This window comes from Prinia subflava, chromosome 3, assembly GCF_021018805.1.
Source record: "Prinia subflava isolate CZ2003 ecotype Zambia chromosome 3, Cam_Psub_1.2, whole genome shotgun sequence".
NCBI classification, from domain to species: domain Eukaryota; kingdom Metazoa; phylum Chordata; class Aves; order Passeriformes; family Cisticolidae; genus Prinia; species Prinia subflava.
Window position 1 is genome coordinate 50729913 of NC_086249.1, and position 26229 is coordinate 50756141.

Below are 26229 nucleotides of genomic sequence, written 5' to 3' on the forward strand. Positions count from 1 at the left end.
GTACACAAAGAGAAAACTCAAAAAATAAACAAAAAAATCAAATTCACCCCCCCCCCAAAAAAAGAACTGAAAGAACTAAAACCAAAATAAAAACCCTCTTCAATAAGAATATATAACAAATATATATATATATATAAAACAATATAACAAATTTATTCTGAAGGTGCTCTTTATAGAGATCTGATCCAAGTTATTCAAAAACATTTTTGTATAGTTGGTTGCTACTGACCCTTACCTCAGGTTCCAGCACATAAATGAGACTGAAGGAAATTAACTCCAAAAGTTCATCTATTGCCTAGTGTAGTGATCACAGATCTTTTCAGGTTGGTATCACTGCTTCCCACTCCTGTCCCATCTGTCATCTTTTCCCCTCACTGGTTTCTTCTCTTACCCAGCTTCTGTCTTCATAGAGGAATGAACAAAATTTCCTATCTTCCTTTGGAACCCATCTAATCTTCTGACCCTCTGAAGTCTCTCCAGGACTCACAGCACCTTCTGTCTTTTTTCACAGGCAAATAAAAAAAATAACAAACAAAAAAGTTTTTAACTCTATAATACAGAAATGTATATATCTATATACATAAATACATACATATATATATATACATATATATATTAAAAAATCTATACAATATAGAAATGTAAGATTTTTCATTTCTTTTAGTAGCTTGTTCCACCAGTTAATCACCCATTAAAATCACTACTAAACCCAGAAGTATATTTCCAGTGTTGTTTTGTCTTTTTTTCTAACTAACGTCTTGCTACTGGTTCTTGTTACAACTACAAAATTTTTCTATATTTTTAATTACATTTAAAAGCCCTTGAGTATACAGGGTGTTCTTACAAAACAATATTTAAACACTGTAATCAAAATGCATGTAGATCTTCCTTTTGACAGATAAAACTGTGAGAATATCCTAATGAAGTACATCTCTCTACACTCCTTAAATTTTTCCTGGCTTCTTTCTGCTGTACTCTAATATTTTAACATCTTCTTCAAAACATAATAAACTGAATCCTTCTCCAGTATCAGATGCCCTACTACAATCTTGAGGAACAGTATAAAGCCTGTAGGACACTGAGGAATTATAGGTAATGACTTTAAGTGTGTAAGGAAAGAGTCAATGTTATTTGGCTGTTACAGTGCAGTACAGGAATCCAAATGTCTGGGGTTTAGTTTCCATTGCATTGAAGACTGTTATGTAATTTTGAATAACTATTTTCCAGAATTTTCTGATTTTGTTAGACCAGATGTAATAACTGCAAGTAGGACCTTCTCTCAGATGTTGCAACATTTAATTCTTTATTGATTCTATGCTCTTTGGGATTCCCAACTGGAAATCATCATTACAATTAACTTTCACATACATCACCACATTTTTGTTAATGTGAAATAAATGCAGATATTCTAGAAACCATTGCTAAAATCTTTATAAAGTACTTATTTGTAGCATAAAAGAATAATCAGTAAAGTTGAAGAGACATAACAGTTCTTTGATTCCATGCCTGAAAACTAAAAGCTTGAAAGTCAAAAGTAATTCTTAAGAGGAGACTCCATCTTCCATTTTAAAAATAAATTCCAATTTCTTTATACATCTCCACTCCTTCAGTATAGTTCTTCTATGTGCACAAACAGAAATACATATTTATGTGCAAATTTTAATTCCAAGGTTGGGAGGCATAATGGAGCCTAATTTTATTATACCAGATAATTTTCCTAGAGGTGCATATTGATTTACACTGTCAAACAAACTGCAAAATACATTATAACAAAACAATTAAAACTGCTGATAATTATTACAATTAACTTGCTGCTTCATACTAATGGAATGTTCAAGCATCCGAGAATTCCTGATTATCAGAAACTAATGGATGTTCAGAAAAGGATGTCATTTTCTGTAGCAATTTGTTCTTGGCCAATTTAATGTCCCCTCAAAACAGTTTTCCATTCCCAAATGTCTCATTTGTGGCTTTACAAAGGAAAGAATCATGACAGCATTGTTTCAGTGCTTATTTTGTCTTCAGAAGTCTCAGGTCTGTTGAGAGGTCTGTTCACTTTGCTGTTATGCTAGGAGCATATAATCCAAAATAAAAGAGTCACAGAATCATTTTATACATTCATTTGTTAAACAGAGCTGGAGGATTCTCATTTAAAGCAGTGTTAAACGTGAACTAATTCTACTGAAGTGTAAGAGTTTTGGCTGAAAGAAGAACACTTATCCACTTTATCTAGAGGTATTTCTCTGTCATGTGTGCTACTTTGGCTATGTGAAACATTATTATACAGCTCTTGATCCCCATTGTGCTTCTGCAGTACTTGTGATGCTGTTCCAGTGCCTGAACATGATGCTTTTCTATCAAGCACCCGAGTGGAGTTTTGCTATTCAAATCTGACCAGTTACTGCAGTAGCCCTTTGACAGAAAAAGCAAGCTGGGAACAGCAAGGGACAATCCCTTAAAGCTTACTTCTGTCCACATGCATTTTTTGTACTTACAGTGCCAGATGCACATCAATTGAATGTTACCCCGAAGTGGAATATTTTCTGCAGGGACTCATACAGCTGGTTTGGCAACCACTTCATTGTGCCAGTGTTAAAACTCACGATACAATAATTTGCTTATGAAATACTTTTATGTGCTTTTCAATAGGGAACATTGTGATCAAGGGCGGCATCAATTCTATAAGACACCTCTTTTACAGAACAGAACTTTTCCAGTGACTAATATCTTGGGGAAATACATATCTCAAAAGCTACAGTTTCTGAAAAACCATGACACAATTAGATTCTTTTCTGACATTTGTACTTCCAGTATGTTCACTTTATTGTTCAGATAAATAAAGTAGTTACCAGGGACAAGCAGGTATTATTAATCATTTCTTCAACATCCTCCATATAGTTTTGTGTATTGAACTTACTAGAGAACACCTTGTGATGTAAAGGTCTTATGGTCTCTTAGAAATAAAAATACAATTAAAACAAATAAGCCGTCACAGCCTTATAAACTTGCCCATACAAAACAAAACAAAACAAAACCAAAACAAAACAAAACAAAACAAAACAAAAAAAAAAAAAAAAGTGAGAAAAGTTTTATATTACTTCATTAGAAGTGTTTAAGATATGATACATTCTGAAGAATAACGGTCTCTCTCTTAATTTTTAAATAAAATTTCCAATAAACTGGGGCAGAATTTCCAAGGATTACTTTAAGACCTTTAATCTTTTTTTAAAGTAGGAAATATATTAGTGTTTTGCTGAATTTTAAAGCAGGAAATACCCTACTGCTTTGCTGAATCAGGGCCTAAAAGAGCAATCCAGTCACACTCTGGGACAAAAATATCACAGTGTGTAAAATATCCATAATGTGATTAAGAAGAAAAGGGTCATTTTGAAGCTTAAAAATATTTAAGAGCTGAAACTTTAAAATGTTTCCACACCCAGGGTAAGAAATATATACCTTCACTAATACAGTCACCTAGTAACACAGCTAATTACACAGCTTGAACAAACTGCTTTGTGCCACTGGAGAAAGAAGAAAGGAGCACCCAAGTCCATTCTAGATTGTAATGGCTGAGAAATATTTCTTAGAAAACACCACAGCTAACAGAGACTGAAGGCAGAAGTCCCCATCATGCCAAATTTCTTTCACACATACCTGGAGAAGGAACCAAGTATCCCAGCACTTCTCTGGTGAACATTGTTTGGTGAGACAGCACAGGTGGGGAAAGATTTGCCAGCAACTGAGCACAGAAACTGCCTGTTGTTGTACCTGACTGTTCTCATTGAAAAACAAACTTTTTTTGTAAATAAGGGTGGCAAAAAAAACAAAAAACAAAAAAAAACCAAACAAAAACCAACCAACCAAACAAAAAACCCCAAAAAAATACCCTGTCTATCAGGAACTTCTCTTCCCAGTGTGAAGACCCCATATCATCCTGGATATGGAGGTTTTTCATAGGTTGGAATAACATAACAACATTTTTTTGCCAAAAGGCATGAACACCTAATTATTGTCCCTACCTCAGCTATATTAGTGTTCAGTGTGTCAACTGAAATCATCACCTGGTTGTATATTTCCACTGAATTACCCAATAGAGCTACGAAATTGACTGTAGACTTTAGGTGCTTAGAGTACCAAAACCCCATTAGTTTATTCTTCTCAGAACAAATGTGGGCTCACATCTTTAGTAAATATCTGAGAACAGCTGAATTGTACTACAATTTCTAGCACAATGTTCTTTTATTTTTTACTATAGTGTCTTCCCACTCCACAGCCAGGCTGTCATGAAGAGTTCCTTAGAATGATTCACATTTTAACAGTACCGTGGATACGTAAAACACGAATTAGACTTACTTAAAAAAAATAGGATCAGAATGTAAAGCAGAGAAAATACTTTTTCAAGGAGCTATGAGGTTCACTGTAGCCTCTGAACACAATTCAGGTCTTGGACTTACTACTTCACAGAAATTGCTTGAGGTACCAGACAGGGTAAATTGATGCCAGACTAGCATCTTTCTCTGTTGCATTCAATTAAACATATCCTAGGTTCACAAGTTTGACTTGCTCAGACAATTTATTTGTTTGTAAAGTATTTCTTTTCTTTTTCTTTTTTTTTTCCCCTAAGAGTTTTACCCATATATTCATATGAATCAGATGGCAGATGTAAGGCATCACATCTTGGTTCTGACATTTCAGTACCCTTTTTAAATCTGGAGGCCATTATCACATTCAAGGATCTGAAATGCACATAACACACATTTTAATTCTGGCTGTATGACAGACCAAACAAGGAATGAAAAGATGAAGAGGTGTTATCACAGATCCCTGGAAAAACAGCAGGAAGCATTGAAGGTAAACACAGTAACAACATATCCCAGCCCAAGATTTCAGCTGGAAATGAGAAAATGAGCACGAAGATCAATTCAAGTCCCAGCTGAGCCATACGACACTATTAAGCACAGAGAAAACCTTTATTTCCTAATAGCAAGACAGTCAAAATCAGCTTCAATAGATGAGTTTCTATTTTTCATTGTTCACATAAGAATGCCCCCCCTAAAAAGAAATCAAAACCAAATCAAAAATTCCTGAGACTATGGGCAGGCTAAACTAAAAGGATTGCTAAATGTTGGTAAGTGGGGAAAACTCTTTTATTTTGGGCATTTTATGAAGGACACAATTAAGTGAAGAAAGAGCCAAATGACTTTTTACTTCCTCTGGTGAATTTTAAACACCCAGAAAAACAGAACTCTTGTAATCACCTTAAGCAGTTTGTGGTCAGCCTTGTAGGTGGGCTGAAGCATGTGTCCTGAGAGTGTGGGACAAAGACAGAGTCAGACTCAAGTTTTTGGCTTCCACACTGAACAGAGGCTCAGATAGGATATGGAGGGGAATCACACAGAACTTTTGACAAAGTATTTGAAGCAGAGAGGTATTTTCAATTATTTACGTGACTTCTGGAGGCACACTGAAAGGTTATTTGCATCTCCAACTAGAAAAGACGTTTTACCATGGGAGCGTTAATCTGCCTTTTTTTTTCATGGCCAAAATATTGATGACTCACTTCAGAACAAATGTGAAATAGTAAGAGAGTAATCAAGCAGTGAGTGAATCTGTTGAGTTCATTTCACATCTGATGCTTGTTTCCCTTTCTCTGTCCCAGGCTGAAGTAACTGTGAATTATTTTAATTAATCTGCCATAGAATGCCATAGCCTAAAGGAGTTCAAAAGATTTCAATACAATCCATAGCACATCACAAATACTACCTTCATCTACAGTCATTTCTGTAGACTTAAATCTGAGAGACATGTAGATAAGATGACAGGTGTAGCATAAAGGAATAAAATATAGTAGAAATCAATTACAGCCTAGTAATTTTTCTTCCTTAGGCCAGATTTTTATAAAAGAGAAATTACTACAACAAAAGTGACTATAATTTCCTTAATGACTGAAAGATCTACATATTTTCCCTAAAAACTAAATTTCTTTCTTTCCGTGTAAATTAGAAATAAATTCTCTAGTTTTCCATGATTGCTATAGTTCATCACATTGAAAACTGTGCCACCTGCACTGAGAGAGATGTATTCAGTAACTCATGTCCTAAACAATCATATGTAATTAATATGATAGTCACAATTAATATGGTGTTTTCATATCTAAGATGAAACAGGCAGATGGGGACAAGAGTCTCACATGCATCTGGTATCACATAATAGGAGCCCAGCAAAAGATTCTTTTTCCAGACTTCCTATTTACATATTTGATTAAGTATAATCATAGAATCATAGAATTGTTTAGGTTGAAAAAGAATTCTAGGATCATCAAGTCCAACCATACACCTAATACTGCCCAGTTCACCACCATGTCCCTGAGAAACACATCCAGACGTTTTAAATACCTCCAGGCGTAATTACTCAATCTCTTCCCTGGTCAGCCTTCTCCAATGCTTAGCTACCCCTTCATCCTTTTTCTTAATATCCAACACCTACTGGAGTAACTTGACGCCATTTCCTCTTGCCTTATTGCTTGTTACCTGGGAGGAGACAGACCCCCAGTTTGGTACAACATCTTTTCAGGTGGTTGTAGAGGGCAATCAGATCTCCCCAGAGCCAGCTTTTCCCCAAGATAAATAACCCCAGCTCCCTCAGCCAGTCCTCATCAGACTTGTGCTCCAGACCCTTCACCAGCTTTGCTATCCTTCTCTAGATGTGATCCAGCAGATCAATGTCTTTCTTGCAGTGAGGGGCCCAAAACTGAACACAGGACTTGAGGTGTGGCCTCACCAGTGTTGAGTACAGAGGGACAATCACTGCCCTGGTCCTGCTGTCCACACTATTGCTGACACTGGCCAGGATGCCATTGGCCTTTTTGACACCTGGGCGCATTGCTTTGGGTTCAGCCAGCTGTTGACTAGCTGCCCCAGGTCCTTTTCTGCTGGGCAGCTTTCCAGGCACTCTTCCCCCAGCCTGTAACACTGCAGGGTATTGTTGTGAGTCAAGTGCAACTTGGACTTGTTGAACCTCATACTATTGGCCTTGGTCCGTTGATCCAGCCTGTCCAGATCCCTTTGAGGAGCCTTGTTACCCTCCAGCAGATCAACACTCCCATCCTGCCTGGTGTTGTCTGCAAACTGACTGAGGGTGCATTTGATCACCTTGTCCAGATCATTGATAACGATATTAAACAGGACTGGCCCCAGCACTGAGTCCTGGGGAACCCCACTGTGACTGGCCATTACTGGATATAACTCCATTCACCACCACTCTCTGGGACTGGACATCCAGCCAGCTGCCAGGGGGATGCTGTGGGAAACAGTGATGAAAGCTTTATACAGTCCAGATAAACAACCACAGCCTTTCCCTCGTTCACTGGGTGGATGACTCTGCCATCAAAGGACTTGGGGTTGCTCAAGCTGGATGTGCTTCTCATAAATCCATGCTGGCTGGGCAAAAATGCCCTGGTTGTCCTGTACATTGCATGATGACACTCAAGACAGTCTGCTCCCCAACCTTTCCCAGCACCAAGGTCAGTCTGGCAGCCCTGTAGTTCCCTGGATCTTCCTTCTGACACTTCTTGTAGATTTTCCAGTCAACTGGGACCACTAGAATATCAGTTCCCACAGCAAAACTCTGTGGGACTTATATTTTCAAATTTAAAAACAGTGTCAGAAATACATTAATTGTCTGTGTATAATTTATTAATTGAACTTCTAGTACTATGAGGGATTATTGCTGCTAATGATGTAGTCTATTCTATTGCTGAGAATGGTATTTTTACATTACTTGAAAAGGCTGTCTCCCTTTTTAATACAGAAAGATGGTGGGTCACGATTTCTATATTTTATGTTTGAAACAAGAATACCTTTAGACTACTTTTCTCACTTCTATCTGAGATAAGCTTTCACAAACTTCTTCAGTAAAAATGTAGGTCTAAATAAGGTATTCAGGAGCATGACTCTGTATCCTGCTGTTACATTTCCAAGTCCTTCTTACCTTGGAAAACTCAGCCAGTGGAGAAGGAAATATCTCTATAGTTTTAATAACAGGTCAATTTTTTGAGCTTTCATTATGTATGAAAGTTACATCCTGTAAGTCCATCTCCTGCATATATTTCATGTCTTTCTTTCATGTTGAAGTTGTTCCACTGTTTTATGGAATAATTATCATTGAGTTGTAGCAACACCCAGAATGACCATTCACTTCTGTCAGTTCTTAAACAGAGGATTCAAGATCTGATCCTAGATACTAAGTAATTCAGTATCTTCTTCCATGGACTTTTTTTTTTGTTTGTTTTATAATTGTGTTATTTTCTTCTAAATGTTACATTGGGCCATAATAAAATACATGCTATTTTTTTGTGCCAGTCTGCCTGGACAATTGAGGTAATGTAGAAGCAGTAATCCATTCTTTTCACTATTACACATCTGCTTTCCTTTCCTTCCTGTATTCTACCAAACTTTGCTTATTTCCTATGGGGGTCCATTTGGGTTTCTTTTGGGGTTTTCATGGTTACTATTTGGTTTTCTCCCCAGTAATTTCTACAAACAGGAAATAGATCCGTTTTGCATTATGGGTGGGAATGCATCCTGGTCAAAGTAATTGCTATATATAAAAGTACTGACTAACTATTAATGTGAATTTGTTAGAATTTTATTTCCTAATATGAATTCTATGAGACTAGAGCCATATATGAGGCAGTACAATTAAAAACTCTTTATCAAAATGCTTTTAGTGGTGTAATGCTGAATCAAGTGGTTGTAAGTGACTCAGCTGAAATGAAGGGAAACCAAATAAAAGCAATTCCATAATGAAGGTTTTAAATTCAGAAGAGAAAACTTGTGGGAGTTGAATTGAATTTACCACAGATTTAGAATCTCCTTAAGCCATAAGCACGGGAATTTTCTTCAATTTTCAATTCAAAGTGGAGGAAACTTGGAGAAAAGGGCCTCAAATCTAAATGGATTAAAATAGTGTCTTCAAAAGTGAGAAAAACAGAAGACCTGAAAGAAAGGAAAAAAGAGTTTAATCAGTAGTGAAAGTTATGTGTTACAGGTCAATATGTTTAGAGAAGAAGTGAGAACTGCAAAAGTCAAGATAAATTAGATCTTGCAAAGGATATTAAACAAATACTGAAAAGTTTCCTATTCACATAATTAAAAATAGATCAAGGAAAAAGATTAAATATAATCTAGATATGGCCTCAAAACTTGAATTAATATTTTGCCTCAGCTTTAAGTAAAGTTGATGGCATTAAGCTTATTAGAAGAGGCAAGCTACCTTACAGAAATCAGGGTCTACAAATGTAAACTACCGTAACTAAGGTATAAAAAATCTCAGTAGATATTCAATGTACTCAGGTCTGAGGACATTATAATCCTTATCAGAAAGATTATATGATCTCTTGGGTAACTCTGTCTTTCAGGTGAGTGTAGATCCTGGGTTTAGTCCATCTAGTTCCACCACAGTTTTGAAAATTATAGTATTATTTGAGCAGCTATTGCTACCTAATGACTTAAAAGTAATTTTAAGGAAAGAGTGATTTAAGACTTAAAAGTAAACACATAATAAAGTAAAAAAAATCCTATGAGACCATAAGATCTGTGTTGGCCAGGATAATAGACTGCCTAGATGTTCTTCACATGTGACTTTAAATTAATCACAGGTAAATTAAATGAGAGTGAAGCGACCAATGCAGTGACCTCAATCAGAATTTGTTACTGCAAATCATACTAAAAAAAATAATTGTGTAGAGTAGAAGGTCTTGCAATTTGGGAATAATAACAATTCTTTTAGCTATCAACTAGGATTCTATCATTTTTAAAGGACAAAACAGAAAGAACTGAATTAATTTGACAGCAGGATAACTATGGGCCATGGAATTGAAATGGTTGCATAACAGGGATAGCAATAGGAAAATGCAGGGGTGAGGGGAAGACACCTTTTTTAACAGATTCGTGTGTGAATTCTTTCACTGGGACAAAGCTGCCTCCGTCAGTTGGAAGGTTTACCTTTGGAGTTTTAGGGCACATACTCCTAACGTACTAATTTAAAGTGACATTTAATAAAATTATGTAATTTTTATCAAATTAAAAAGCAAAAGTAGAACAATAGATACACTTTGTTACAAAGAAGAATAAAAACACCGATTTTTCAAGTACATATCTACTGTTCCAAAATTGCACTACAGATACCATAATAATGACGCAAACACACACACACAAAATATTTGTAATGACATAAACATATGCAAAGAAATCAAAATAATATTTTGGCAAAGTTTGAACATATATGTGTCTGGGATTGATGTCAGATTGTCTTCTGAGTAGATCTTATTCACCATTTCACATAAATTACTATTTATATATAATGTGAAACATAGCAACACACTTAGAAATAATAATTTGATTAGCCTCATCATTTCAGATTAGATTTCTGGAAAACAAACAAACAAACAAACAAAAAGCCAGCCATGAAAACACTACCTCTGCAGCAAAGCTTGCAACTCAAGATTCAATTAAAAAGTTTCAGAAGTGTGTCGTGCAGAGAGATGGTGTCAAGAATGAACAGGCAAAGAAAACACGTTGACTACTGTCACATCTGTTTGCCTTATGTTTGTTTGCTAAAACAAAATATGCCATACATATCTTATGTACTTCTACTTTCACATTCCACGTCTCTTGAAATTCCATATTTCAAGAGAACTAGGGAAGAAATTAATTTTCAGAGTTTACAGAATTCAAAATAGGGTTTAACAGCACTTGACTGACCAAAAGGGAGAAACAGTCTGCCAAAATACAAATAAAGCCATTTTTCCAGAGGGAGTTCTAGTGTAACTATCTGCTGACAAATAATTCATAAGTTAACATTTTTCACTGACCATTCTTCTCAGGCACAACTTAATAAGGAAAATTTTGTTAAAACATATACCCAAAAGCCCTTTCAATTTCTGAATACAAAGCTGAAAAAAAAGTGATACAGGTTTCAAATTTTTTCATCTGTTAGGCTGTTGCCTCTAGTTTCTCGATGCCAAGGGCACACTTCTACTTATTATTTTATTGTCTAGAAATAACTTCGGTAAAAATTTTAAAAGGAAAAGTTATTTGGCATTCTGCACAGATTATTACAAACCCTTAGAAGAACCAACTGAAAAAACATTGAAATGTTGTGCAAAGTTTCCTTTCAAGAAAATCAGGCCTACTTACTGATGTTTTGCCACTATACTTTCCAATTCTTCCCTAAACACAGACTAGGATAACTGCTTTGTCAGATGAACAGTTGTTTTCCGACCACCTAGACACAGGCCCACATTTGCAACAATCTAATTCAAAAGCTTTACATGCCCAAATATTTTAGGAACAGACATGAATATGACATGATAAATATCAGTCTGGTATAGAATTTTACAGTATTTCAATGAAAAATGACTGGTATGTTTTCTGCTGTTTTGCATGTTCCTTTACTCGAAACAATTTGCCTATGTATTTGAATTGAAGTAATTTATGTGTCTCAAGAAGAGTTCCTACAGCTTTTATAGGCTTCCATGGATTAATCACATGCTAGCTCTTTTTTGTAGCCAGGTTTACTGAAAATTAAACTGATCTACAGAGACTCTCACAGTAATAATTTGACAAACAAGGATATCAGCAGTACCCATATAAATGAATAAAAACATAATATCAACATTGTTTATAGACAACATGCTATTTCTAACTCTAAACTGATAATATGATCATAATGATATCATGTGCCTTAACAACATGATAAATGAACATACCTTCAAATTCTTATATTAAAAATATCAGAGTAAATTAAATAGTCTCATGTGCTATCTTCACCTATGTCTTTTTAAATGAATTTTGCTATTAAATAGTTATTTTGGTGATTCAAATGGAATAATTCCTGGAATAAAGCATTATTTTGACATGATGAACTATCCACTGTACCTTCATGCCTCCTGTTACAAGCTCCAAAACTGGTACTTTAAGAAAGGCAAGGATTTTTCTTGGTTTTTTTGGCAGAAGTGAACTCCTTAAGAATAGTATGTTTTCTGAGATTTTTATCTTCTCTGCAAGTTCTCTGAGACTATTAACAGGATGCTCTAAAGTGAAAATCAATGTGAGTTACAACATTTTTGAAAGAAAGGCCAAAAATATTCTAAAATTAAAACCATGGTGCTCCTTTCCTACCAAAATCTTGTAACTGGTTATCTCTGCCTTTCCTGTACCTAAGACTGGGTGTGAATTACTAAAACTACAGTTTGTGCAAAACTAAGCCATGGACAGGGTCAGAGAACACCTAGGCAATCTCCACATCCTCAGGTCCATGGGCCTTGATGGGATGACTCCAGGAGTGCTGAGAGAGCTGGCAGACACCATAGCCAGGCCACTCACAATCATCTCTGAAAGGTCATGGTGATCAGTTCAGGGGCTTGAGGACTGGAAGAAAGAAAATATCACACCAGTCTTTCTAAAAGGGCAGGAAGGAGGACCCAGGGAACTACTAATCAGTCAGCCTCACCTCAATCCCCAGAAATGGAGCACCTCATTCTTGAGCTCATCTCTATTCACATGGATAACAAGAAGGTGATCAGGAGTAGTCAGCATGGATTAACTAAAAGCAAATCATGCTTGACTAACCAAATATACTTGTGTGATGAAACAACTACCTGGATGGAGAGAGCAATGGATATTGTCTATCTCAACCTCAGCAAGACTTTCAACACTGTCTCTCACAACATCCTTGTAGGCAAACTCAGGAAGGACTGGATGAGTGAAGAGTGAGTAGATTGAGAACTGGATGAACAGCAGAACGCAGAGGGTTGTAACCAATGGCACAGGCTTTAGTTGGATGCCTGTCAGTGGTGGAGTCCCCTAGTGTTCAGTGCTGGGCCCAGAATTGGTGAACAAATTCATCAATGGCTTGGATGAAGGGGAAGATGCCTCCTCAGCAATTTTGCTGATGACATAAAGCTGGGAAGAGTGGCCAATATCCCAAAGGGCTGTGCAGCCCTTCAGAAGGACCAAAATAGGCTGGAGAGATGGACAAAGAACAGTCCAAAATTCAACAGAGGCAAGTGCAGAGTCCTGCCCCTGGGTAAGAACAACCCACCAGTACAGGCTGACCTGCTGGAAAGCAGCTCTGTGGGGAAGGGTCTGGGGGTCCTGGTGGACAGCAAGCTGTCCATGAGCCAGCAGTGCTGTCTGGCCAAGAGGGCTCATGGTAGCCTGGGCTGCATTAGGAAGAGCACAGGACAGGTGAGGCCATCCTGCGCCTCTGCTCATCCCAATCTGAAGTCTCACATCATCTACTGCAAAACAAATATAATTTCTTTGTAAAGTAACCTCCTGTAATCATGGTCCCAATGCACTCAGTGGGAATTTTGTCTTATTTTTCAGTGGTGTCAGGATCTCACTCATAATATATAGTGCTGGTAGGGAAGGCATAAGAAATTCTGCCAGGTGACTTAATAGCACTTTGCAGCATACTTGCTGTAAAGTATCCTCCTCCAGGCAAGAAAACTCTAATTTTACAAGGTGACATGAACACAGGTTATAGAGACTATGCATGGTTTTTTCACATATATAATACTGCTGACTTTTTACTTTATTGGAGTAAAGGTCTGATTATCCCCAGAGATATCCCAATGTATTTCTCTAGACCAGACTTTAATCCCTCTGCTGATCCATCATTTCTTGGGTCTATTTCACTTGACAAGGCCTTGACCAAAGCCATACTCCAAAATTCTCTAATCAGGAGCTTGTAATTTATTGCTCACAAACAACTCCGAGACCTGTGCTCTCACCTATGAACCATAGGTCATGAATCTTGGCATCATATTAGAGCTTGATTGCAGCCAAAAATTCTCAGATTACTTTTCAGATCAACACATAAGCAGACACACTACTTACACTGCATACACTTATTTTTTATCTGTTAAGTAAAATCCATCTGACCTTGATTGTGTGCTAGCTGAAGTGTATACACAGCACAAACATAGAAACAATGAGCATAAACTCATTCATTGCCTTCAGGATTATAAATTTATTTCAGTGCTCTGGATATAATATGTTCATCCAGGAAAGTGAATGAGAAATCCCAAAAGGTAGCCTTTTCCCTACTTTGCAGAGCTGTATTCCAGGTCCTCTCCCACCGAGCACTTCTGGTGTTTGTTTGGTCAAGAACGGTATTAGATGCAGGAATAAATCTCATAGCATAAGAATAAATCTTTAAAATAAATGTAACATTTAAGATCATCTTCTGTCTCCATGCTGAAAATGTTGATTGTGGAGTTTAATTTTTGTTTTTCACTTCCAATTTTTCCTACTGTTTTTTGGAGTTTGCCAAATTTCCTCTTTTAAAGTCATCCATACCTATAGTAAAGTGGGTTTGAAAGACCCAACAGCAGGAAGAAGAAATTTTATTTAAACATAAATCTATCTGGTGTTGAGATGCATACTCAAGATGCATTTGAGGCTTTTTTTAACCAGTAGTTGGTGTGATATTAAAAAAGTGTATGCTATTCATTTATATATGGTCATATAAAAAGATCTATTTTCAAATGTGAAACTTACAATTCACTATATTGTTAAGTATTTTTCTGTAGTAGCAATATTTTATTTCTCTTTCATTTTAATTTTTCCCCGGTAATAGTTTTGTGAAATGACATGCTTGTGGCTTAGTATGTAGTGCACCTTCAACACGTATTGCTTGATAAGTACAGAATTAAGTTATTTAAAAAACACACACAACGCATAACTCATTTCTGGAAATCCAGACTGTGTTTATATTGCTTTATATCTTCTGATGGTTAATAGTCCCTGCAACCACAGTATACACAATTTAGAGGTTGAATTAAGTTTAATATTTAGGGTTTACTTTCCATTAAGTACTATTGCAACAAGGGTAAAACATTTACTGGAAGAATGCAAGATTTCTTCATTCTACAGTTCTGTTGCACTTTATTCCCCTGACATCAAGTATAAAAGAAGGTCACTTTAAAATAAAACAACTAACTAAGCAAACAAAAACCAAACAAACAAAAAAAACCCCACAAAGGCAAAAACAAAAAAACAAAACAAAAACAAAAAGAGGCAACCAATTTAAAAAAGCAGGTTAAATTATAATAATCTGATGGCATTTTAACTCATTTTACATTTCTGCATGAATTAAGCTACTTTGCTTTTCTTTCTTCGTGTATTACAATTGTGTTCTCTGTTTTAATGCCACTGTATCACTGCTTATTTTTATGCCTCCCCTTCATTTTTCTCACTTGCTAATGTCAACTTCCTTCTTTTGTCACATTCTGAGGAATATGCCAAATGAAAGCATCATTAGCACATACACCAGTCTTCAGTGACTGAGTTCTCATTGCTGGGAAAATCAAGGCACTGATATTTAAATACAAAATCCTTCATTTGACAAAGCCAATCTGGCAGTTCTTTACCTTCCAGGAAAACTGAACTCCCAGTCTAACACAAAAATGAGCCTTTTGGATTGCTGGGGGTTAAACCAAGCAGCTAGGAAAGCCAGAGAGAGGATCTGACTCCCAGTTGCCTCTGCTAGAGAAATTAATCCTGGAATTTAGCATCTGGATCCTTCAACTGCCAAGCTTGCCCCAGTTGTGTGCTTCATCGCTGGGCTAGATTAAAAAAGAATGATGAGCAGGATCAGGTTCTGCTCCATCGCTGACAAAATAAAAGGAGAAAAAATATCACCAAAACAAAACCCCAAATCTAGGAAAATCTAGGAAAGAAAAATCAAGTGTGTGTCGCTATTGCATGGGTGTGCTAATCCACACTGAAACGATGCCCTGCTTTAAAGGTATGTCAAGCAAAGTCAGCCATGTCTGTCAGTTTTTGCAAACAGTGTGAAAGTTAGAGGTGGCAAATTTGTGCAGGTTCAAACTCCTATTAGGATGCCACCTGTCAAGCTTTTATTTGAGCACGCAGGTTTATACAATGCATTTTGTTTCAGGGTGAGGGCAACCCTCATCAAGCATTCCGCTCTCACACAGCCTGTACACTCATGCTAATGTGATTTCAAAATGCAGATGTGTTCCACCTGCTAAACTAAAATCCAGATATGGGCGTAGTTCCTCTTACAAAGTTCATAAAACATATTCTGGGGAATTGAGCTAGTCCCATCATAGTTCGGAGTCCATCTGCAAAGCTGGAAGTGTATTCAGATTCTAAAATCCCTACTTCGTAATTCATGTCAAGATCCTCATATTTTTATTTGCATAAATGTAGGATGCTCAGGAGCACATTTTGACATCTTGCCTATCCATATGCTTTAACTGCAACATTTTGGATTCTAGCCTTACCCAAAACTCAGTAAATTGTCCTTTGCTTTTCCTTTCCTCAAAACAAACTTTGAGAGATTCAATACCATCAGAAGTAAGAAAATCTGGACAAAACATCACTGATCCACCACATTTATGGCAGAGATGGAGTGAATCAGCAAGGTGAGGTAATAAAACTTGTTTTTAGAGAAGTCTCTCAAAGATAATAACCTCCCTGGTGAGGTCTATCTGATTCAGAGGCAGGAAAAATTAATCCAGCTCCATAGATACTGTAAATAGTTCCCGTAAACAGTTTCCAGCTGTAGTTCTATGCTGCAAGATTATTGTGTGTATGTTACATGTAAGGGAGATGCTGTTTGGTGGCAGAAAATGTATCTCCTTGAACAGCTACAATCTGCCATAGGTAATGATAATTTATTTATCTGCATTATAGAGAGGCCAGGACACATAGAAGTTGCTGATAAGAAGAAATGAACACAGGGAGAAGTAACAGGATGAGAAGTCTATAAATGCTATTCAGCTCTTCTTGTTGATGCCGGAAGAGTCTAAATAAGTATAGATCAGAAACTGTGTTGCAATGCTCAGATTAGCAGATATTCTGCTTTCCCTAGATAGATTACAAAGTAGAGCACACTACTCAGTCCTTTTCACTACAAATCTATAACGCAGCCATTTTTCTTCAATGTAACATGATAAAGCCTACTGGCTTAATATCAACATTGTGTCATGGCTGTGTGTCCAGGCTATACCCAGAACATTCTCTTAGTGTTACACTTGGGCTGGTATATTTGCAAATATAAACACGGGGGAGGAAAGGCAGAAAATTGTTTCTGCATCTAGTACAGACAAAAAAAATTTGAGTTTTAAATTTGTCTCTTACTCCATGGTTTCATCAACATGGTTAAGACTTTCAAAAGTTTCAGTTTCTGCTAAGAGACATTATTGTTAAGATGATGCATTTTAAAGAAATACCATTTCTGAGAACACTGGAGTCAAGCTGTTTGAAACACTCAGCTTCCGTTTTCTTAAGTAGGAAAGGAGAAGATATCCAAATAGCTCCTCATTTTGGTAGCTGGAGGCTAGAGGAGGGAGTTTTCCTCCATGCACATGTAATGCTGTAGATGAATCTCTGCTGTCTCGTTGACCTCCATGAGCTCCAGAGGCACAGCCTGACTAACCATGGTCTTCACCATGGCCTGCAGGTGAATCTCAGCCCCAGCATATAGAGCACCTCCTCTCCCTCTTTTTCCACTGACCTCGATGTCTACAGAGTTGTTCCTCTTGCAGGTTCTCATGCCACTCTTCTCTGGCTGCAATAACTTATTATTACATCTGCACAATAACTTTATTTCACTTCCTAAATGTGTTTTCACAGAGACGTTACCATCATTCCTGACTGCTTTGACCTTGGTGGGTCCATCCTAGACACAGCTGGCATTGGCTGTACTGGACATGGGAGAAGCTTCTGGCAGCTTCTCACAGAAGACACACCCGTAGCTCCCCCCACAATCAAAACCTGGCCATGAAAGTCCAACACAACAGTGAAACAGAGGAAAACAGAAAATTGCTGTTTTGAAATATAAATAGATCCAAGAGACTTAGAAGAAAATCAAGGAACAAACTTACAGTGGAAGTAAATACATAGAATCCAGACTGTACAAAAACTGCTAAATTTAAATTTTGCTGGCTGAAAAGCAAGATCCTTTTATCTAGTATGACTTCTTTTTGGAGGTTTTAGTTTGCTTTATTTCTGACAAAACACAGCTTTAAAAATTGAAGGATATAAGGATGATTATGTTACGTTTAGTATCCTCTAGATAAAGAACGGACCAGTTGCACTCCATGGCCTTGGTTGCCACTGTCATTTTTGTAAGCTCTTTGTCCAGATACTTAAAGGAAGTGCAAAAGAAATTTTGGCATAATCTAAGCAATTTGATTGTAGACTAAAAAAATACAGAAATTATCCACCAAAGAAAGAAAATTTGTACTGTCTCAGAAGGATGTAAAGAATAAGTCAATAATATGGGATAACTCAAAGATACAAAGTAAATGGACCACACTACAGCTAGCACTAATTCTAGAAATTTGAAGGGGTGATCATAAATATGTATATCTCTTCTTGAATCATGCAATTTAATCAAGAAATGAAATTTATTAGCTGATGAGAAATGTTGAAGAGGTGGCAGAATATCTCTCAGAATAGACCCTGTGTCCTAATCAGATCAGAAACACATATTCCATCAAGCAGATGAGTCAAAGTGCAGTTCAGTAACTTCAAAACCACAAGCTAGATATTATGAATCATACTTGTAAAACAGGAGGCATTGTCCACCTCCACAAAACATTATGAGAATAATCTTTCCTATATTACTTCTTTTGTCTCATAAGCTGTGCCATTGAGGACCAGATGCAATAATAGTGCCCAACTAACCTAGATACACTGTAATGTGTAAATTTAGGCCTGGTTCCCAGAATGAAATTTTAATCTTAGAGCTAGGTAAGCACACATAACCTATATAGGAGGAATGAAGATCATCTCAGAAGGATAATGAAAATAAATTCATATGATGAACAAGAAGCCGAAAATAAGACCCAAGAAACTGCTGATCACTAAATTTGCCTGGAATTAAATGCTGCTTCATATTCCATATGGCATCACCCCAAGGACCTTTTGGAATGTATGTATAAGACATACTTGAAACAGACAAATTCAGGACCATGACATTAACTTATAGTGCTTTTCAAAATCACTCAAAAATGGCACCATGTCATTTCGAAAAGTGCCTGGACTCACACTTAAAACTATATACCATTTTTTTACACTTCCTGAGTCTTTTTTTCTGGTGATTAGTACCTCTTGAAACTAAATTTTAAGGACTAATTTTGAAAGGTTCTCACATGTAAAAAAATTCTGTTGCTAAACAGCCATTTAAAATCTCCAACTAATCTCCAATTATAAGACAAAATTAATTCTTGAGTTCATACACAAATGGTATTGAAACATTGCTTGAAAAAGCCAAATAAAATTAAAATATGATTTTTTCTTATATTTAGGTGAAATCACCAAAATTGATCAATTGGTAACTGTATTAAAAAGGCTAAATTGTGAAACAATCTACTTTTCAACATGTAGCAAATTTACACAGAGCAACAGAAAGAAATAAAAAAGTATACAATATAATTTAAATGAAATAACTGCAGTATAAGCAGGTCCACTTTCTGAATGGTAAGAGGTATGTATCATTCAGAAAAATAAACATTATTGACATTACTAAAACAGGTAAAAATAAATTAGCCTGAAAAAGTAAAGGAGATGAGGAGGCTGTTAAGTTACATTCTGGAATTCCTATTATAAACAAAGTATATTTTAAATTACAATTACAAAATAATCAGAAACATAGTGAAAGTGCATTTAATAAAACATTGTTAATACTCATCTAGAATCTTCCTGTGGATATGAAATCTATTAATATAGGAGAATTGTGTTTGCTGAATCTCATCCCTGGTGGTCACTTGCACTCCTCAAAAATAATCTGTTCTGATAGTAGTTTATTCCTTTTCTGTATATTTTTATTTGACTATCATCTGTGTCAAAGATAAGGAATTGGGTCTTTTATGTTCTGGTGCAGGTTAAAATCATGTTTTCTTTCAAATGAATCTATTAGTTAGATTCAGGAACTAAATAATATAAAAACAAATCTTTTCATTGCATCAGTACAATAACAAGGTTTTGATGACACCTAAAGCCCCATTTTGCCTAAAAATAAAATAATGGTTTTATAAGCTATAATGAGAAGCAAGAGGGGTGATTCATTCTGGCATCCGTAGAAAAAAAATGAAAGAAATTATATCTCACCAGACAAGGGAATTGCCCACTTCCATGTAGTTACTAGACAAAAAAAAAGGGAAGAGTAGAAAAAAGTATTTTGGGCAGAAAATGGGACATTTACCCATGCAAAGAAAAATGATAGATCACTGAGTTCTATGGAACACTTCTGAAGGACCTGCCAAAGTGTTATTTGGCAAAATAGAATCATAAATGGCATCATCCGTAGAAATTAGGAAATAAGCTTTGACTTTAATTCTATATATGTATGTCTCTATGAAGTCAAGATACATCAAAGAACATAGCTTTGATTAGCTTATTCCTTAGTCAATTGAAAAAAAAATCAAAATAGGTGAGTAAATCCTACTACATTACATAAGCTATTACCTATCTCATTTGTTAGGAGTTAATCAGAAATGGTCTTCTACAGCAGTAGCAGCAGCCAAACTGTGTATTTAATGTTAAAGCAATCAGATGAGCAACCCATTGAATTAGCCCTGGGAGTCTCAAAACTCACAAAAAATGCTCCAGAAGGATTCGTGCAATACTGCTTTATAAAACAGAAGAGGTAAATATGGAACAGAAGGGACTATTCCTACATGTATAGGGATCAACAATCATTTTAGGAACCATTTTGAACTGCACTGTTTAGTCTTGCCTGTGCTTTAAACTGGAGTAGGTTTGTTAATTCAATTCACTTCTTTCATCTGCATTGTGCAGACATCAAAATTAAGAAAACAGTAATGAGGCAGGCAACTATTTCCAAAATTCTTCAGTGATGTCACATATCTATTTATTCCTCTTCCTGTTCCCTCTACTGAACTGTCACTGTCATTATCTTTGGCTTTACGTTTTTCCAGTCAATACTCCACAGTCTTTGGGAAACTCCTTGTTACCCTCTGGATTTATACTGCTTGCACTGAGGAGAATGGAATGATTTCCACTCATTTTAATGGTCCAGTGCCATAGTCTAAGGTATTAAATCTTCAGAGAATCATAGAATGGTTTGGTTTGGAGGGGACCTTAAATATCGTCTTGTTCCAATCCCCCACAATGAACAGGCACACCTTCTTCTAGAGCAGATTGTTCAGGTGCCCATCCAGCCTGGCCTTGAAAAATTTCAGGAATGTGACATCTACAACAGTTCCCATGCCTCACCACCCTCACAGCAAAAAATTTTCTTCCCAATACCTCATGTAAATCTGTCAGTTTAAAGCCATTACACATCATCCTTTTGCTACATATCTTTGTAGAAAGTCCCTCATTAGATTTCTTGTAGGATGCCTTTAGTTACCAGGAAGGCTGCTGTAAGGTGTCACTGAGCTCTAACTCTTTGAACCTGTCTACATAGGAGAGATGCTCCAGCCCTCTGATCAACTTAGTGGCTCTCCTCTGGACCTGCTCTAACAGGTCCATGTTCACTCACACTGGCCTCCTGGTAGTTTAGCCCAACCTCCTTATTGTTGGGATGCGTCTCTCATGAGCTTGGAGGAGGTGACCTGTCAATATTAACCAGCTTTCTTGGGTTTCTCTTTCTTGTAGGGCTTTATCCCATGGTAGATCAAGCAGATCACTGAAGAGGACAAAGTTTGTTCTCCTGAAGTCCAGGGCAGTGAACTTCCTGCATACCCCTTTCACTGCCCAAAGGATCTTAAACTCCACTACTTCATGATCATTGAAGCCCAGGCTGCCCTCGACCTTCACATTCCCCACAAATCCCTACTTTTTTAAGAGAAAAAGGTTCCTCATAACACCTCTCCTCACTGGATTCTCTGTCACTTGGAGAAGGAAGTTATCATCAATCTATTCCATTAAGCTCGTGGACTCTTACACCTGACTTTGCTGTCCTTTCAACAAACATCAGGGTGGCTGAAGTCCCCCATGAGGAGCAGGAATTGTGAACATGAGGTTGGTCCTATTTGTGCATTAAGAGTCTCATCTGCTCAGTCTTCCTTACAGGGCAGCCTGTAGCAGATCCTCACTACAATGTCACCTGTCCCTGCCTTCCCTTTAATCCTGATCCATAAGCTGTTAGCTCCTCCTCATCTGTGCCCAGGTGGAGCTCCATGCACTCCAGCTGCTCACTGATACAGAAGACAATACCCCCTCCTTGTGTCTACTGTCTTCCTTCCTAAAGAGACTCCATAGAAGGTGCCAAAAGAGCCATCCCACTGTGCCCCCCAGGTGTGTGCATGTCCCTGACTCCTTTTGTTTATTCCCCATGCTTCATGAAATTTTTTAGAGACTTTGAAATTGGATTCTGATGAAAACGACTCACTGCCTGGAGTTGCTGGAATTACTATTTGCTACTTTCATGTGATCTCCTGCTGACATGTGATCCCTCTCCAGGCTCTGGGCATCTCTTGCTGGTCCTGGCATCAAACTGGTATGAGTGAGATAGATTGACATTCCCATCCCACAGCAACTCCAGTCATCTTCACCACTTTGACAAATTTATGACCGAAGATACTGTTTGCTGACAAATGAAACCCATCTGTCCCCATTACACCAGATTTCAGAAACTGAGAGTCTCATGATCATCTTTATCGGAATTCTTCTCTTCTTCTTTTTTTTTTTTTTTTTTTTTTTACTTTTTGCAATAGTTATAATTGTGTTCTCTGTCTGCATTAGAAAATCTCTCTATTGCTGCTGCATTTCACTTACACTCCATAACATTTATATTATTTAATTATGTGAAGAGTTCTGGGAAATAGTATAATGAAAGGCATTGTACAAAGCAAATGTACGTTGTATTGTAATTTGGTTTGGTTATTTTAGTGTGTTTATATGCTTCAAGACTTTCTTCCCTAATAGTTAAATTCATTTATGTCACAGATGTTTGGTTATTGGTCTCCTGTTTCTTCTTAGAGGTACTGTAATTGAGCACCTGTGTGTGGGGACAGAGGGAATTGGGGGTTCTTGATTAATTTTCTCCAGCTATAAATTATTTATTGTCTTGTACCAATCTCTTGACTTCCTCTTTGGGACTCTTTTAAACTGTCAGAGATACCTATTTACTTTTAATTGATTGCTACTCTGTGCTCATTGAGTTTTCCTAGATAACAAACACAGAAGAAATATTGAAACTAGCCATATCTAACTGCAATAGGAAGAGGTGGCATTATACAAATTATTGCTAACAGTGGAGTCTAATCTTTTGAAGTACTGAATTGTAGATAGGAAGATCTAGTTAGCCTCAAAGAGTGGCTAGGGAGTTTAAACTTCTTGGGCAAATTGCTGCAGCTGACCCAGATTGAGCACAGGGATGGAACATTTCAACACCAGAGGAACCTTCCCACCTCAGAAATTCTGGGATTGTGTGACAAAGCTAGTTGTCACATTTGTGTGACAAAGCTAGTTGATGGCTATCAAGCAATCTTTTTCATGACAAATTAGGAAACCAAATCAGGCTCCTTAAAATCTCATGCAAAAAAAATTGGGCAGTTCCACTACTTATCCAATCTGTTTCTCCACACTGTTTCTCTGAGCCAAATAGTACTTGCCTTCTTCAATATGACACCAGCATATATGTTTTTAAAAAAATAAATTCTTACTACATTTTATATTAATATCATATTATAACTATCTCTGTTTTAACATATTCTGTCTTTGGAATTTGCCAAGCACTTATGCCACAAAATTAATGAGACATTTAAAAAAAATACCAGCCCTTCAGATGTTAATTGTCTTTTTTTTTTTTTTTTTTGTCATTCTAGGTCACAAAAAGTCCTTGAATAAGGGAGAAAAAATATATCTCACCACAGGAAAATACTGTCCACAGAGTCATGAGAAAAACACTATACCTGAAAATATCCAGAGGATAGCAGTAACAGTTGCCTCATGAGAGTAGAATCAGTATAATATACCAAATCAATAGGAGGTCAAAGGTGTGGCACCAGAAAGGTCAGGAAAATGATAACAGCATTTGGAGGAGCCAGTGGATCTGTTAGCAATATAATATCTGGCTGAAGGCTCGATGGACTTATAAATGGATTCCTGTGAGCCATCATTTGTAGAAAACATCAGGATACAGGCAACTCATACTTCAACTGCCTACTTAAGTGACTTTAAAAAATATTTTAGGAATGCAAGCAGAATTTATAACAACCTACAGTAATATAGTAGATTTATCAAGACTGGTTTTTTTTTAAAGCATTCAAGTATAGCTACCATTTCCTATATTGTAATTATAAGAGTTAAGGAAAACATTCCAATTCACCATATAATCTCTTCCAGAAACCCTTGACCTTATTGCCTGAAAAAACATTCTGGTTCAAAAATGGAAAGTTTTAAAATGAGGGCACACATATCTGCCTTCAAAATACTTATTTATAGAGCCCAGAAGGACAACACACTCAAAATACAAATTGTCATACAGGATGTGTACAAGGCCTTATCAGCAGAGATCAAAAGCTATACCATCCCATTAGGTTTTAGTGGGAAGAAAAAATGATGATGCATAGCGTATTGCTATATCTAAAGCTCTTGTCACAATGCTGCTGGCATGTTGTTGCTCAGCTTTGATCAGATTACTTTACACCCATATTTTACACATGTGCTGAGAGATCCACAAGAAGATAATTGAACTTCTCTTCCCTGGACAGTCAAATAAATCCTTGCACTGCCTTTTCAGTTACTACCTGATTACATTTCAAATGACCTACAGCAGCCAAAAGGAGCCAAACATAAACTGTGTAGTCCCTTCTCTGTGGCAGTGCCACATGGCATTAACACCAATTTCTGAAACCAACAGGCAAAGAACATGCAATGGAACACAAAATCTGCAACAAATATCTTAAATTGTTTTTCCTGATTATTTTTTAATAATCTGTACAGCTCTGAGTATTATTAACACCATTCAAAAATAATAAATATACTTATGAGAACATGATTTACATGTTCTATATCATAGGCATTTGTATTTACTTGAATTTAAAAAACACGTCTGCAGTGGAATTTGTTCACCCCAATGTATATTCCCCTCCTCTCAGAAAACAACCCTTTCAGAGAGGGATGGCACTTAATCCAAGCTGTATTTCTATAGTCAAACACAGTTACACCAAAAATAAAACCATCATAACAGAGTACCCATGTGTACATTGCAATTCTTTAAAGGAAGAATAAGAAGATTCACTCATTTAAATACAATGCATGAAGAACTGGGGTTTTCATTTCCTAACCAAGTATATTGATAGTATTTTAACTAAGCCATTATCTTTATTGCATGTCTAGAAAGACCTTATCATAAACCAGCTGTGCTTAAGGCATACTAAAATTGTAAGGATTTTCTCTCTCAACAAATTAGCACAATGTCCCTCTGGCACTGTTTGGAAATTCTTCATTTGCTCCACAAATATTAAAGAGCTGAAAGAGCACAAGTGTACAGAGGGAACATGAAATAAACATTATTTAACTGCATTCAAAATCAGCCTAATTTTTAAAAATTATTTCTTGAAGATTATTATCATGCAAGACAACTAATAATAAAAAGGACAGGAAGTTTTCAAAATTCAAACCTAAGTAGCAAAATTTGTAAACATTAGTGCTTCTGCACCATGGAATTACTTTTCATTAGCAATTAAATCAGCCTTTTAAAGCAATTACACTTTCTGTGGATCAGCCCTGTCTTTTTTCTCTCTTTCATTTCTCTATTAGTCTGTTGTAGGTAGACAACAAGTGGTCTTATACCAAGATAAAGTGTGGAAGTCAATGATAAAATATGTCACTTTTCTTCTTATTCAAGTCAGTTTTAGTAATTTCACCCCCCTGCTTAGAAAGCAGATTTCAGCTTCTTCAGAAACTTGATCAAAGGGTATTGAGCCCTTGTTCCAGCTGACTGCTGACTAGTGAAGGTCACAGATTGTTTCAACAGGGAGATGGAGATCCCAACAAAAGTACTGACTTATCTGGGCTCCAAGGGCTGTGGTCAGTGCATGAAGTCCAGTTGTAAACCATTCTGCAGTGTGTCCCTAGCTCAGTGAAATTTGTATGCATGAGACTGGCACATTTATGATTAAATAATTTCTAATCATAGATGTTTTAAACACAAGTGTCTTCGAGATTCCTTCAGAGAGAAAAGTACCAGTGTCAAGCAAACATCCATTCA